The following is a 15,936-nucleotide window of genomic DNA, read 5'->3' on the forward strand; positions in this document are numbered from 1 at the left end:
GTGTGTGTCTGTGTGTGTGTGATGTATCTGACTGGAGGCATCTGTATGTATCTCTGTGTGTGTGTGTGTGTGTGTGTGTGTGTGTGTGTATGTCTGTGCACGTGTCTGACTAGAGGCATCTGTGTGTCTCTGTGTGTGTATGTCTGTGCATGTGTCTAACTGGAGGCATCTGTGTGTGTCTCTGTGTGTATATATGTCTGACTGGAGGCATCTGTGTATGTGTGTGTGTGTGTGCATGTGTCTGACTGCAGGTATCTGTGTGTGTGTGTGTGTGTGTGTGTGTGTGTGTGTCTGTGCATGTATAACTGGAGTCATCTCCAGTTAGAGGCATCTGTGTGTGTCTGTATGTGTGTTTCTGTGCATGTGTCTGACTGGAAGCATCTGTGTGTGTGCGTGTGTGTGTGTGTGTGTGTGTGTCTGACTACAGGCATCTGTGTGTGTCTGTGCATGTGTCTGACTAGAGGCATCTGTGTGTGTTTGTGCATGTATCTGACTAGAGGCATTACAACAACACTCTGAGCAGGGGTTGCAGTGGATTGAAGGAGCCTGGAGTGTTTTATTGGTAAGTTGTTGAGGTTTTCGTAACCACTTGAATATAGTGGTTTGTGTCTGTGTGTGTATCTATGGATCTCTCTGTGTGTTTGTATGGGTGTTTATCTGTACATGTCTGTGTGCTTCTGTGTGGTTATGTCAGCGTATATCTCTGTGTGTATTTCTGTCGCATGGGTGGGTCTGTTTCTGTGTACCTCTCTATGTGTTTTTGTATGTTGGTGTGTGTTGGAATCAGATCATAGGGAATGTCAGATGGAAAAAACCCTGAGCCATCATCTAGGCCAACGTCAACCCAGTTGATCAAAAGAAGGAACCAGTCCCAGAGACGTGGAGGGTCAACTCAAGGTCCTAGAGAACAAAGGACAGAATCAGCTGCATGTTGGACTGCAGATGGACTGTGCAAAGCTTTAATACCCAGGATACAGCCCCATGGTGGAGTTCTTTTCAGAAGCGGAGGCCAATAGAGGCTTTATAGCTTGCTGGCACCACAGGGACTGGTGTTCTTTCCCAGAACTCACTTGGGTTATATAAAAATTGTTCCCCAGTCTGAACTGAAAGGTCCAGCCCCAGATAGACCAAAGTCACCTGGGACCTTTTTCCCTGGACCCTGGGAAAAGCCCATCTTAAGGAAAGATCAGGTGATTCATATCCCCACTGCCTGACAGCTAAGGGCTGACTCACTCCTGTCCACCAGCCCAGGAGCAAAACCAGATATGTGAAGCCTCCCCTGATACTCTGGTGCTCAAACTCATGTGTGACAACCCCCTGCGCACTGCAAGTCAGAGTGGGTCGATGCTGCTGTTACAACAGGAATTTCATTTCCGCCAGGATGTCTCATTTTGTCATCTCATTTGGTGACAAATCAAGGTGATTTATAGGGAGCAAGCCCACATTTAGTGTGATGTTATCATACAAAACGTTAGCTTCTCATGCACCCCTCCCGTTACTGCGCTGACCTCCCTCAATGGATATCTGTGCATTCAGAAATAGAGAAATAAGACTGGGGGTCTGAAAGCTCTAGCCCGTTCCAATCCCCAAATTCAGGTCATTGCCATTGAGATGGGCAAGAGCTAATCTAAACTCCTCAAGGCCTGTTTTTAAACATTTAACAGAAATGCCACCTGCTGCAATATAAACCAGCATGTGCTTGGGCTAAATGGTACTTACTTCCCTCAGAGCAGCGCAGTCTAATAGAAATGTAATGTGAGCCTCATACGTGATTCAAAATTTTCTAATAGCCACATTTTAAAAAATTAAAAGCAAGGGGTGGAATTAGTTTTCATCATGTCTTTTATTTAACCCAATATATCCAAAGTAATGTCATTTCAACATGTAATACATATAACAAATTATTAGAGAGATATTTTACATTATTTTTTTGCACTAAGTTTTGGGACTCTGATGTGTATTTTACATCAACAGCCATTCTCCTTTCAGACTTGCCACACTCTAGGCGCTCTATAGCCTAGTGTGGCTGTTGGCGTCCTTATTAGATGATGCAGACTTGGGGCATCTCTAGGTTCTTGCTAGACACAAGGAACATGATTTTTCTTTTAGATGATGCTGAGCCAAGGGCTCTGAATCTCAGTGTCTCCAACTGTGGAGTGAGGGTGATATTCTCTGTTCATTTGACTCCTCAGAGGTGGTTTCAGGGTCTCTCCAAGTCAAATGGCACTCCCATTTTCTTGGCTGTTGTTCTGAGAAATGATAAAACAGGATTATACAATAATGGGCTGGGGAAAAAAAAGGTGAACTGTGTTAAATATTGGCATTGAACAAATCTGTGTCTCAAACATCCCCAAATGGTCACATCTGTTTATATAACCTCATTTAGAAATCAAAAGTCTAAATTTGAGGCTAAATCCAAATGTAAGGCCCCCGGGCAAATGTCTTTCGTGCCCAAATGTCCTTCCTGTCAGCTCTTTCCACTTCCATAATCTCCACTCTGATAGACTTTTCACATTTGAAAAACGAATGCAAATGTTCTTTGCAAACTGTGTACATGCTTGGGATGGTTAGGGAGCTGCAGCCTTCACTTTGGGCAAGGAAGAACCAAGGTGCTGGAGAGGGGTTTCTGGAACTCTCAAAGAATGGAGGAATGGGAAGGAAGGGCCTCCACACAGGGGCCAAGTGTGTGAGTACAGGGAAGAAAGGCCCTTCCCTTGTCACAATAACAAATTCCTAGACATTTGTGGTTCCTTAGGCCCATTCCCCCAGCCCTGGTCCCTCCCTCTCTTTTTCTCTCTCAGACAGACTTACACAGGTTCAGCTTACTGAGTTTCTCTCCTTTCTGCCTAATCATGGCATGGTTTGTAGAGAGCTACTGCATGCCAGTCATTTGCAGGGAGAGATGACTGTCTTGCCCTAGAATCACTCTAAGATTCTGAAAGGACAAAGAAGATGCATAAGTTTCTCCCCTGGGTGTCATCTTGTCCCAGCCTCAATCTTAACAAGCTGCAACTCAGTGCCAAGGATACAGTGTGAGATTTAACAAAGAGACTGATTCATGGCTTGGCTTACTGTAGAACAAGTTTGGGCAGGTCAATTTCAACTTTCTGGTCTTTGGTTTCTCCATTCTGACAGGGTGCCATCTCCATGAGAATAGGAACTCTGCTTAGCACAGTGTCTGGCGTAGTGTAGTAACATAAGTACTGCATTTGGAGAATGATTAAATGTATGCATCTGTAAAATGGGATGAATAATAGTACCTAATTTTTAGTTGATTGTTCTGAGTCAAATGAGGAAATGTACCATACACACGCACATGAGCCACCTTCCCAGCCCCAGCCATGCTGAAGGAAGAACTAATGGATTACCTATTTAGAAACTTAAAGAAACAAAGTAATTGAAAAATGAACCAAGGAGTGTGTTTGTGTGTTGGACAGCAGGTGGTGTGGGAAGGTATTCCTGTGTAAGACATACTAAATACATTTTCATCGGGGATCTTCAGTGCATCTTACCTAGGAATTACCATTAGGCAACTGTAAAGCATTTCTGCTTTTCAAAGCAGCAAGCTCTTTTGGGAGTCTCTTTGGGAACCCTCTGCAAAGGGATGGGACGAAAGAAGGTTTGATGTCAACCTTTGGACATGCATGGTCTAGAGGGAGGCAGGATGCTGTTTCAAAGCAGCGTTGAAGAGGAGAGGTGGCCTAGAATACTGGAAAAAGCATTGAACCAAGAGTTAGGAGACCTGGGACCTCCTTCTAGCTCTGCCATGCAATCCATGTGATATCAGGCAAGTCATTTGCCCTCTGGGCTTGGGTTCCTTCTCCCTTAAGGTTGATGTTGAATGCCAGATAATGTCTTCTGGCCCTTTGAGCACTACTTTGAGTTAAGTGTAAGGAGCTCATCCCAGCACTCCCTGTCTAGAACACAACTACCTCATTATTCTGCCAGAGCAAGTTGTTCTGTGTGCTGGGTTGGCAGTCAAGGAGAGTGAATTTCCATTCACTTCACAAGTACATTCATCTCCCCAGGGCAAGTAGTTTAGCAACAGTGAAGATGTTTGGCAGAAGTTGAGTTCAAAGGCTCCCTGCCAGGGCACATCCTCCAATCTGGGAGTTACCGTTTTGACAAGTAGGTGTAGGGGAATGAACTCCAGACTCAGGTGAGGAGGCTTGAGCTCTAAAATCAATTTTGATGCTGACTCTTCTGTCACTTCAGACTCTTCCGTCTCCTCTCCAGGCTGCCGTTACCTTCTGTGAAATGATGCCGTTTGATTGTTTCAGAGTCCTTCACATTGTAGCCCTCCATGCCATATCCCTTCAGTGAGGCAAGGTCAAACCAAGATGCGGGGTATCTAGCTGGTTTCCCACTCCTCTAGGCAGCCTGTGTGTCTCTGTAAAACATCACCAGTGGATGGTCAGGCGTTTTAGCTGCCCAGAAATAGAGATCAGTTCTGACAGAGTAGACCTTGACCAAACCTCAAGCTCTTTGGATATCAGTTTGCAAACAAACAAGTAAAGAAAAACAATCCAACAATAACCATAACAACGAAAACCTAGTTATCAAGTTCCTGTTACATGCTGAGTAGTGTAAGTTGGCCCTCTCCATAAGTCAGCCCCTTTTTATATTTCGGGTTTGTCTTAGAGGCCTACTCATTACCACATTTATACATATATCAAATATGTTGTTCTCCATAAATATATATAATGATTCAATGTCAATCATAAATAAAAAATAAATATTGTTTTAAATAAGTAAAAATACCTTAAGAAAAATAAGACAAGAATGGTTCTCACATAAGAAAAACCTAAAAAGTAGATGATATGAGCCTGATGTTCAGGTGAGGAAACTGAAGGTCAGAGCAGTCATTTAAAACTCAAATTCAGTCATATCACTTCGCAGCTTAAAACGAGTTGACCACTTCCTATTGTACCTGGAAATGAATCCACACTCTCCTGCCCCTCTCCCACCTCCCATTTCATTCTGCACTGGGCTGCACTCTGGGCTGCAGCCACCCTGGCCTTTGCCGACTCTCATGCATGCATGCCAGACTCTTTCCACCCTGTGAAACTTTGCACATGCTGATTCCTCCTCCTGGAAAGCTCTCCCAGCTCTTCAGCTGGAGGGCTGCTTCAAATCCTAAAGACTTGAGCTTTAAATGCCATCGCCTCAGAGAAGCCTCTTAGGAGAATTCTAAGTAATCCCCTTCTAGCAATTAGTCTTTATCAGGGCACCAACTGCGTCCTTCACAATGTGTTTCACAATTTTAATTTCTTACTGAGTTGCTGGCTTATTTATTTTTTGGGCTGTCTTTCCCATTTGACTGTAAGTTCCAGGAAGGCAGAAGCCATGATTGTTTATTCACCTGAATGGACCTGATGCCTAACAGTGCATGGCACATGCACATGTGGAAAGCAGACATGTTTGGAGGGCCCCAGCAATACAAACATGACTCAGATGAAGGTCTTTGCTTTCAAAGATCTCATGATCAAATCAGGAAGGGGCACAAAGAGATGGTCACAGTTGAGTGTGATCTTTTTTCCGATAGATGTAAGTAAGTGACATCACAGCATCAGGGTACACAATTGTTAACTCTGCAGGCAAGGGCCACTGTGGGTAGTCAGGTAAGACTTTGCAGAAGAGATGATGTTTTGGTTTACATGTTGAAGACAAGAAATTTATCTGTGACAGCTCCAGGTGAAAGCATTGCAGAAAGGTGGATCTATATGAATGATGGCCCAGAGGTGTGGAGACTAAGTGAGGCTGAGGCATTTGGAGGAAAGTACATGTCTTTATGTGGTATGTAGAGAGGAGCTTTTGAGGGGGAACTAGAAGTGGCCAGTTGTACCAAGCTCAGGACACTCAGCGCTATCCTAAAGGTAACAAGGGGAAAGTAAAAGGCGTTCAGTAGAGAAATGATCATATTTGAGCTCAGCTTTTAAAAGCTTCTTAAAATTATAAACATAATACATACTCACTGTAGAAAAGTCTGAAAATAATAGAAGCATATCAGAAACCAGTGATCTGTGGCCAGCATGTAGGGGAGTGACACTGGCAGTGTGTCCAGCACCAGGCTGGGAAAGGGGTTGGAGCAGGCTGGGACTGGAGGCGGAAGAGCCCTTTATGAGCCTTATAGGAGTAAAGAGGGAGAGATGAGGAGGGCCTGAGCCTGGATGCAGGTTATGGAAAGGATGTTGGAAGCTTTTTTGATGATGAATCTCTTAGGCAAGGACAAGCAGTGGACTATGGAAGATGTGAAAGGGGACTGTGCTCACCCTCCCCTGAAAGAGAGTTGAACACCTAAGCATAGCATTAGCTCTAGTCTGCCATCATGCATAGGTGTGAATGTTTGATGGCCTCCTCCAGAAACCTCCTGTGGTCCCCTAGCACATCATAAGAGCATCATTCATGGCAGGAAGGTAAAATGCAGTGACCCTGGAAACTCTACTTCCCTACCCCCATCCACCCCTCATGCTGCCACGTTTAGAGGCAGCTGTAAAGTAAGGGGTCTTTCTTGTGTGCAGAAGTGCACTGTGTGCCACATGGGCGATCAGAAAAGCAGGCCTACAAGGGACCTCAAAAATCATCTAGTTCAATCCCTCATCATCAAAGGGGCAAGAAGCTCATATTTACTCTGCAATGATTTAGTCTTCGTCATAACTATATGTGGCAGATATTGTTCTTATTTCCACTTAACAGAAGAGGAAACTGAGCCCAAGAGAGATTAAGTATCTCATGTAAGGTCACAGACAAGGCCATGGCTGGATTCAAAGTCAGGTCACTCTGACTACAGCTCATGTCTATTCTATAGCAGCACACTATTCCTCCTTTGGAGGAGGGAACTATAGCCCAGGGAGGTGAAGAGTGGCTTGCCCAAAGCAAACCGTTGGCAGAACAAGAATTAACAGTTCGCTTAATTCCCACTGTGTACCAATACTTCTTGTAATGCTTCTAGTTTGTCTCCTATGTGTTTGGCTCTTCACTGAGTGATGCTGCAGGAGGGGATGGTGGATGCAGAACCCTTAAAGCCTGGTTTCCCACTCCTAGACAGCTTACGATCTTCCTAAGGAGGTGGCTCCAAAGGTGGTAACCAAAATGACTGGCAGACTAGCAGTCTTCCTTTTCCTTTTCCTGCTCTCATCTTCCATACTTTACTCCTTCTCCTTTCATCAACTTGTCATGAGGGCTGAGGATAAGAGACAAAGTACTCAACAAAGCCTCATTCAAATGGCCCTACCATAACTGGTAACCAGAGTAGGAAGGAATGCATGAGAGAGGTCTTTCAGGAAGGCACTCAAACCATAGATGCCAGCATTCTTTAGTAGACCTCAAGGTCAGGCATGAGATGGGCAATTGTATGCTGGCTGCTTTAAGATGTGTTGCCATGGACATGGGCAGAAAAAGGAAGCCAGGGAGGGTTGCAAGTCAGGCCAAGTGCCAGTGATACAGAAACACACAATGTGTTTTATCATCTGTATCTTATGGATGAGGAAACTGAGGTCAAAGAAGCTAAGTCATTTTCTCAAAGTCTCATGGTAATTAAGTCACAGAGCCAGGATTTGATACCAAGACCACAGGGCTCTCTCTTTTATTGGCTGGACTTCCCATGAACTACTTGAGACAGGATTCCATAGCTTCTCAACTGTGAGGCTTTTTGTTGTATTGGAACATTTCTGGATAAACTCTGACCCACAACCATCCCAGCAAGGAGACCTGAGCAGAAGTCCCAACAATTATACCTTGGACTGTATTGACTCCTGTAGGCGTCATTCATTCCTTTTTATTCTGTTATTATTCAAAAATCCAGCAGTGTTTATTGAGTCAGACACTACTTTTGGCCCTAGGAATAAAAAGAAGAAAGACTCCAGTGAGATTAATGGTAGATAACAGCAATGTATTTGTTTGATGTGCCTTTTGATCGATGTAAATCATAGATTGTATGTGGAGGTATCAATCAGTGTCCAGTCAGGAGAAAGAAATCATACCAGCTTTCTTAAACAAAGAGAATTCAATCAAAAGAATTATTGACTAGGAATGATGAATTGTTAACTAGGTAACTCAAAGGGCAAAGAGAAAACAATAAGTTATTCTAGATATAGCACAGCTACCCCTTGGACTGGGGAAACAAAATGAAGATGTTGGAATTATTAAAATGTAGAATCTTAGAAATCAGACCCTGCAGAGCTAAAATTAAGCTCTTTTAGGAGAGCACTTTTCCTGCTGGTGCTAGTGGTTCTGAATATGGAGGAGGGAGACTGTTTAATTCAAACTTCTGAGAAGGGACCACCAACCAGTTGCTGCTGATGTTTCTGAGGACATACAATAAAATGTGTTCTGAAATTGTTGGAAAAAATCTGAAGCCTGGATCCAACTGATGCTACAAGACTAGACTGCTACTTCTGGGATGGAACAGTAAGATTGGCATGATGCTGCTAAGAAAAAGAAGCAGACAGAATGTTTACAGGTAGAAAATGGAAAGACAGGAATTTCTTCTTTCTCCTACCTTGCAGCCTCCCTATAGTTCCCTCTATTGGCAATGTTCAACAGGAATTTAGCTAGAATAGCAGAAATGTGATTTATAGGGTCCTGTCACAAAACAGTGTATATAAGGGTGGGTGAGAAGTTGATAGATAATTGTGGACAAGAATAGAGACTCAAAATACTGAATGAGTTAGAGAAGCCTGCCTGGAAGGCATGGCATTACTTTCAGAGGAGGGTTTGAATCTTGAAGGATGTAAGTAGAATGAAGTAAGAGGATGAAATGTTAATGGTGACATGAGTCATTTTAAGAAATGAAAGTAAAACCCATAAAAAGACACACATAGGAGTAATGTCAACAAAATGAAGGGATAGGAGTTTCCAGAACTCATATCCTTGCAGAAACATCAATTTGAACAACTACCCATGTGCAAAAATACCTTCACAAGAGCTGAAGGAGTCCAGAAAAGAGAGTATAGCACTTGAGTGGAACACAGAAATATGAAAAGATGCACTAAAGAGGGTAGAAAGGACAGTTTCACATTATCTGTATCTCCCCTCCCCTAAGCTCAGGCAATACATCATGGAGATACTCTCTACATGGGAGAAGAAGAGTGAAGCAATCATCCTTGTTTGCCATGGACCACAGCATTAGGCCTAACCCAGGCTCCAGGCCAGATCTGACAGCCCCAGCCAGGCTACCAGATGACTCTCAGGGACCCAGGCTTCAGGCCCACCCTAGTACTCTTGAAGATCCAGACTCCAGGAGCATCTCCATGGACCCAGTTGCCAGGACCACCTCAGTGGATGCAGATGCCAGGCCAGCCCCAGAGGAACCAGGGCCCAGGCCTACACCACACATAGATTTAGTTTTCAGGCTTGCCTCCATGGACCCACACATCAGGCCTGTCCACAGAGATCCAAACTCCTGGCCCACACCACTTGACCAGTCTTTAGGATCTCCCACATGAGGACTCCAGCAGCAAGCCCACCCATGGACCCCACCAGATGGCCACCCAGAACCTCTGAGAAAGTAGGCTGGTGAAGGGTTTAACTTGCTGAAGCTAGTCTGTAAAGATTAGAAGAGGTGCCTACATCTTCAAATACAAACACCAGCACAAGGCAACAAGGATTATATATACTCATAGAGACATTATTTCACCAAATGAACAAAATAAAGCGCCAGTAACCAACACTGAAGAAATAAAGCTATATGCACTGCTGAACAAAGAATTCAAAATAATCCTCTTAAAGAAGCTTAGTGACGTATAAGAGAATACAGGTATAAAAATAAACAAAATCAGAAAAAGAATACATGAAAAAAAAGATGTTCAACAAAGACATAGAAAACACAAAATAGAACCAAAGATAAATTCTGGAGCTGAGAAATACTAAACTAAAAATATTCATAAAGAGTTTCAACAGCAGACTCAATCAAGCAGAATTAGTGAGTTCAAAGACAGGTAATTTGAAGTTAGTCAAAGGAATAAAAAGAAAAATGAATGAAATAGAGTGAAGAAAGCCTACAGGACTTGGGGGATACCATCAAGGAAATCAATGTTTGCATTGTAGGAGTTCCTGAAGGAGCAAAGAAAGAGTAAGGGGCAGAAAGCTTATTTAATAAATAGTGTCATAAAGCTTCCCAAATCTGGAGAGAGTAATGAATTCTCATATCTCTGAAGCCCAAAGAACTCTAAATAGATTAAACATAAAGTGATCATCACTGACATACATTATAATCAAATTCTCAAATTCAAAGACAAAGAGAATTTTAATAGCATCAAGAGAAAAGTGACGTCACATACAAAGGAACTTCCAGAAGTATATCAGTTGACTTCTTAGCAGAAAACTTGAGGCCAGGAGAGAGTGGGAAGATATTTTCAAAGGGCTGAAAGAAAAAAGAAAAACAAACGCTTTCTACCTATAGTACTATACTCGGCAAAGCTGTCCTTGAGAAATAAAGGGGAGATAAAGACCCACAGACAAACAAAATCTGTGGAAGACTGAAAAACTTTCTTTAGCAGTTCTTATAAAGTGGTCTAGTTTTACAATTTGAAATAAAAGGACACTAACAGCATAAAAACATAAAAGTTTAAAACTCACTGTAAAAGTAAAAATATAGTCAAATTCAGAATGTTTTAATACTGTAATCGTGGTGTATAAACCACTTTTAACACTAGTATAAAAGTTAAAGGAAAAGTTATTAAAATAACTATAGCTACAACAATTTATTAATGGATATACAACATATAAAAGAAATTGTGACATCAGTAACATAAAATGTAGGAAAAGGGGCCGGGCACGGTGGCTCATGCCTGTAATCCCAGCACTTTGGGAGGCCGAGGGGGGTGGATCACGAGGTCAAGAGATCAAGACCATCCTGGTCAACATGGTGAAACCCCATCTCTACTAAAAATATAAAACATTAGCTGGGCATGGTGGTGCGTGCCTGTAATCCCAGCTACTCAGGAGGCTGAGGCAGGAGAATTGCCTGAACCCAGGAGGCGGAGGCTGCGGTGAGCCGAGATCGTGCCATTGCACTCCAGCCTGGGTAACGAGCGAAACTCCGCCTCAAAAAAAAAAAAAAAAATGTAGGAAAAGGGAAAGCGATGATGTGGAATTTTTTTATATGATTGAAGCTAAGTTGTTATCAGCTTAAAATAGACTGTTATAACTTTAAATTATTTTGTGTAAGACTTATGGTAACCACAAAAATAAACTACCTATAGTACATACAGATAAGACATGGAGAAAAAAATTCTAGCACACAACTATGAAAAATTATTAAATCATGAAATAAGACAGCTAGAGAGCAAGAAAGGAACAAAGAAACTACAAAACCATCAGAAATCAAGTAACAAAATGGCAATTGTAAGTCCTTACCTATCAATAATTAAGTGTAAATGGATGAAATGCCCCAATCAAAAGACACAGAGTGGCTACATGGATTTTTTTAAAAAGACCTAACTATATGCTGCCTACAAAAGACTTATTTTAGCTTTAAGATCACACATAGGATGAAAGTGAAGGGATGGAAAAAGATATTCCATGACAATGGTAACCAAAAGAGAGAAGGAGTAGCTCTGCTTATATCAGACAAAATAGACTTTAAGTGAAAAATGGGTGCAAGAGATGAAGAAGGTCATTATATACTGATAAGAGGGTCAATTAATCAAGAGTATATAGCAATTATAAATATATATACATCCAACATTGGAACACCTAAATGTATAGAGCAAATATTAACAGAACTAAAGGGAAAAACAGACAACATTAGTAGGAGGCTTCAATATTCCATTTTCAAAAATGGATAGATCATGAAGACAGAAAACCAGTGTGGAAACAACAGGCTTGAACAATGCTGTAGGTGAAATGGACCTAACGAACATACAGAACATTCCATCCAACGGTAGCAGAATACATATTCTTTTTAAGTGTACATGGAACATTCTCTAGGATAAATCAAATTATACTGTAAAAAAAGTATTAATAAATTTAAGAAGATTTAAATTATATCCAGTATCTTTTTCAACCACAATGCTATGAAATAAAAAATGAAAACCAGCAGGAAAATTTAAAAAATTCACAAATATTTGGAAATTAAACAACACATCCTTAATAACCAATGGATTAAAGAAGAAATTAAATGGGAAACCAAAACATATATTGAGAAAAATGAAAATGAAAACACAACATATCAAAACTTATGGGATACAGGAGTTCAAGGCTGCAGTGAGCTGAGACTGCACCACTGCACTCCAGCCTAGGTGGCAAAGCGAGATTCTGTCTCAAAAAGAAATAAAATAAATAAATAAATTTAGAAAACAATATCATTTAAAATAGCATCAAATATACTTAGGAACAAACTTAATGAAGGAGATGAAAGATTTTTGCACTGAAAACTAGAAAACATTGCTAAAGAAACTGGAGACATAAATAAATGAAAAGATCTCATGTTCATTGGTTGGAAGAATTACTATTTTAAAAATGTCCATGCTATCCAAATTCAGTGCAATCCCTATCCATATTCTAATGGTATTTTTCACAGAAATAGAAAAAAAACCCCTAAAATTTACATGGAATCACAAAAGACCCTGAATGGCCAAAACGATCTTGAGCAAGAAATACAAAGCTGGAGGTATCAGACTTCTTGATTTCAAAATATGCTACAAAGCTATCGTAACCAAAACAGCACAGTATTGAAATTTAAAAAAATATCTAAACCAATGGAACAGAATAGAAAGCACAGTAATAAATCCTTGCATTTTTGATCAATTAATTTTTGACAGAAGCACCAAGAACACAATGGGAAAAGGGCAGTCTTTGTCCTTTCCCAGATTGTGTTGGGAAAACTTGATATCCACATTCAGAATGAAATTGAACCCTTATCTCACACTATGTAAAAAATTAACTTGAAATGGATTAAAGACATAAACATAATAGTAGAAACTGTAAAACTGCTAGAGGAAAACATGGAAAAAAACTTCTCGATGTTGGTCTAGGCAATGATTTTTTTAGCTTGATCCCCCGAAAAAGACAACAAAAGCAGAACTAGACAAGTGAGATTGCATTACACTTAAAAGCTTCTGCACAGCAAAGGAAATAATTCAAAGAATGAAAAGACAACCTACAGAATGGGATAAAATATTTGCAAACCGTACATCTGGTAAGGGGTTAATATCCAAACTGTATAAAGGACTCACACAACTCAATAGCAAGAAAACAAATAACCCGATTGAAAATGGGCATAGGAACTAAATATGAAATTTTTCAAAAGAATATATACAAATGGCCTACAGGTATATGAAAAAAAAATGTTCAACATCACTAATCATCCATGAAATGCAAATAAAAATCACAATAAAATATTACCTCATACCTGTTAAAATGGATATTATCAAAAAGAGGAAAGACAATAGATATTGTCAAAGATATGGAAAAATGGGAACCCTTGTACACTGTTGATGGGAATGTAGATTCCTACAGCCATTGTGGAAAACAGTATGGTATTCCTTAAAAAATTAACTGTTTTGATTTAGCAATCCTACTTTTGGATATGTATCCAAAAATAGGTAAATAATATCTGTATATTGAAGAGATATCTGTACCCCTGTATTCATTGTGCATTATTCACAATACCCAAGATATGAAACCAACCTAACTGTCCATCAATGGGTGAATGAATAAAGAAAATGTGGTATTTTATTTATATACATTTATATACTATGTGGTGTGTGTGTATACACACACACACACACACACATATGTATGTGCATTTGTGTATATACATACACACACATATATATACACATAGTGTGGTTTATATATATGTGTGTGTATACACACATATACATACACACATATGTATATCACATTGTATTCTGTGAATATATATAATTTTTCTTCATCAGTTATTCTTCCATAAAGCTTGAGTAGTATAAAAACAATTTTTTAGAAAAAGACACATACATATACATACATGGAGAAAAGAGAGCATAGTTCATGATGGCAAGACATGGTACATGCCAGAGAGTGAGGAGGAGATGAGGCAGAAGAAGTGGGTAAGGAATGGGCAGGGGAGACTCTCCTTCTACTAGGTCCTGAGTCTCAAGCCTTGAAGGTTAAGAGGTCAGGATTGGACTTTGTGTTGAGGACAGGAAAATGGCCTAATTCACCCTCTTGTCCAATTTTATCTTCCCAATGTCCTGTGAATGAGACATTGTCTCTACAAATGAGGGAATTTATCAGAGAGATAAAATCTCCCTGTCATGCTTCACAGCTCCAGTGGGAGCTGTTGGCATTGTTGTCTACAAGGATGGCACAGCCTGGTGTTGTGTGGGATTTGATCTTCATGGCCATAGGTGCAGTCCTGGATGGAGGTCATGCAGCTAGTAAGCAAGCTAGTTATAAGGAGTGTGGAGCCCTCTAACACATCTCAAGATTTCTTTCATGTCTCCAATGCTAGAAAGAGTCTATGTATTAAAAGTTGAAATCACACATATAGATCACCTCTTCGGGAGAGCAATATTTGAAATCTCATCTCAAGAAGCCCCATTTTTTTCTGCATTGTCCCCAATCCTTCAGAATACTTGGATCAAATAGGCCAATGTGGGATCAGTAAAACTTCTTAGTGGTTGTAGAATCATGTTTCCCAACTCCAAAATCTGTAAGTGTCTGGTACCAAGAGCTTCCCTAATCCTTTCTAGTGGATTCAGGGCCAAGAAGACCACTAGATACCACTGGATCTTGAGGGTCAGCTACTGATTTCTTAGCTTCTTTGGGAGTTTGCAACATTTATTCCTTAGCGTCTGTTACAGCTAATTTCGCAGTTTGCTCTCACTTGTTATTGGGCAAGAAAAATATAGGCCCGCTAGCAAATTCTCATTTAAGGAGAAATAAAAAACACACTGGCTCTGGCTTCACTTAAGGAAAGAGGCAATTACTGAGTAGATATTGGTTAGTGTACCTCATGACTTAGGGACCCACAGAAGAGTGGTCAGGAAATCCCTCTGGCCCTGCAGCATGGTGTGACTTCTGATGGTCTACTTTGGTCATATCCAAGTGACACCATGCAGTGTTCCTCATGGCACCATGCATCATTCCAGATGGGTGACATTTGAAAGAACATTCTTTGAATCCTATGCCTAATCCATTGGTGATTTACTACATGGCTCTTCCTATGATTTGGAAAATGTATGCACAGGTCCTTGCTGGCAGCTGACACATATTGAGCAATTTACAAGTAGCTATAGCAGCTTTAGATCTTCTAGGGCACAGAGCCCTGATACACCAGTATCAGACAGCTCTGTAATAGGCTTGATCTGGCCCCTTAATTTGATGAAACATTTGCAAAGCACAGGAAAGTTAAGGTGATAGGAGCTTAATCTGATACATGTCTATGTTTAAGGCACTGTTCTGGGCTCTAGAGATACACAGGCAAATAAGATGCATTCGCTACTCTGTGGGGTTCCCTAATCTGGTTGGAAAGACAGTTTGTATATAGAAAAGATCATTCACTGCGGAAGGCAGATAAATGCCAAGTGAAAGGCAGAGACAGTAAGTTCCTTTTGAACTAAAAAGGCCTGTCCACAGCGTCTAACCAGACTCCATCATTTTCTGAGGAGGAAACCGAGGATCAGAGAGAAGTGTGACTTGACCAAAATGAATGTCTACTGAAGGGGCAGAAGAGACACTAGACTGAAATATCACAGTTCAGTTCTCTCCCACTTCCAACACATGATACCAGACACATCTGTATGTATCCATTTATGTGCTATCCACTTTATTTTCTATAGGCAGAACATGTAGCTTGGAGAAGCTAAGTGGCTTGCCAAATATTCCCAGCTATGAATTCCAGAGCTGGAGCTTTAACTCAAAGTCTGTTTCTCTTTGATCTCTCCAGCTATCAGCATGACATACTGGCTGGAGCCCACATAAATGGATACATACAGATGTGTCTGG

At 40.8% G+C, this 15,936-nt stretch overlaps 1 protein-coding gene across 1 annotated transcript in view; it reads left to right on the top strand.

The window, feature by feature from the left end:
• Positions 1-15,936, top strand: part of ASIC2 (acid sensing ion channel subunit 2) — a 1,112,453-nt gene that overhangs the window by 129,276 nt on the left and 967,241 nt on the right. The window lies entirely within an intron of this gene.

The sequence above is a fragment of the Sapajus apella genome, unplaced genomic scaffold (assembly GCF_009761245.1).
Source record: "Sapajus apella isolate SASKATOON/1434 unplaced genomic scaffold, GSC_monkey_1.0 scaffold12, whole genome shotgun sequence".
Lineage (NCBI taxonomy): Eukaryota > Metazoa > Chordata > Mammalia > Primates > Cebidae > Sapajus > Sapajus apella.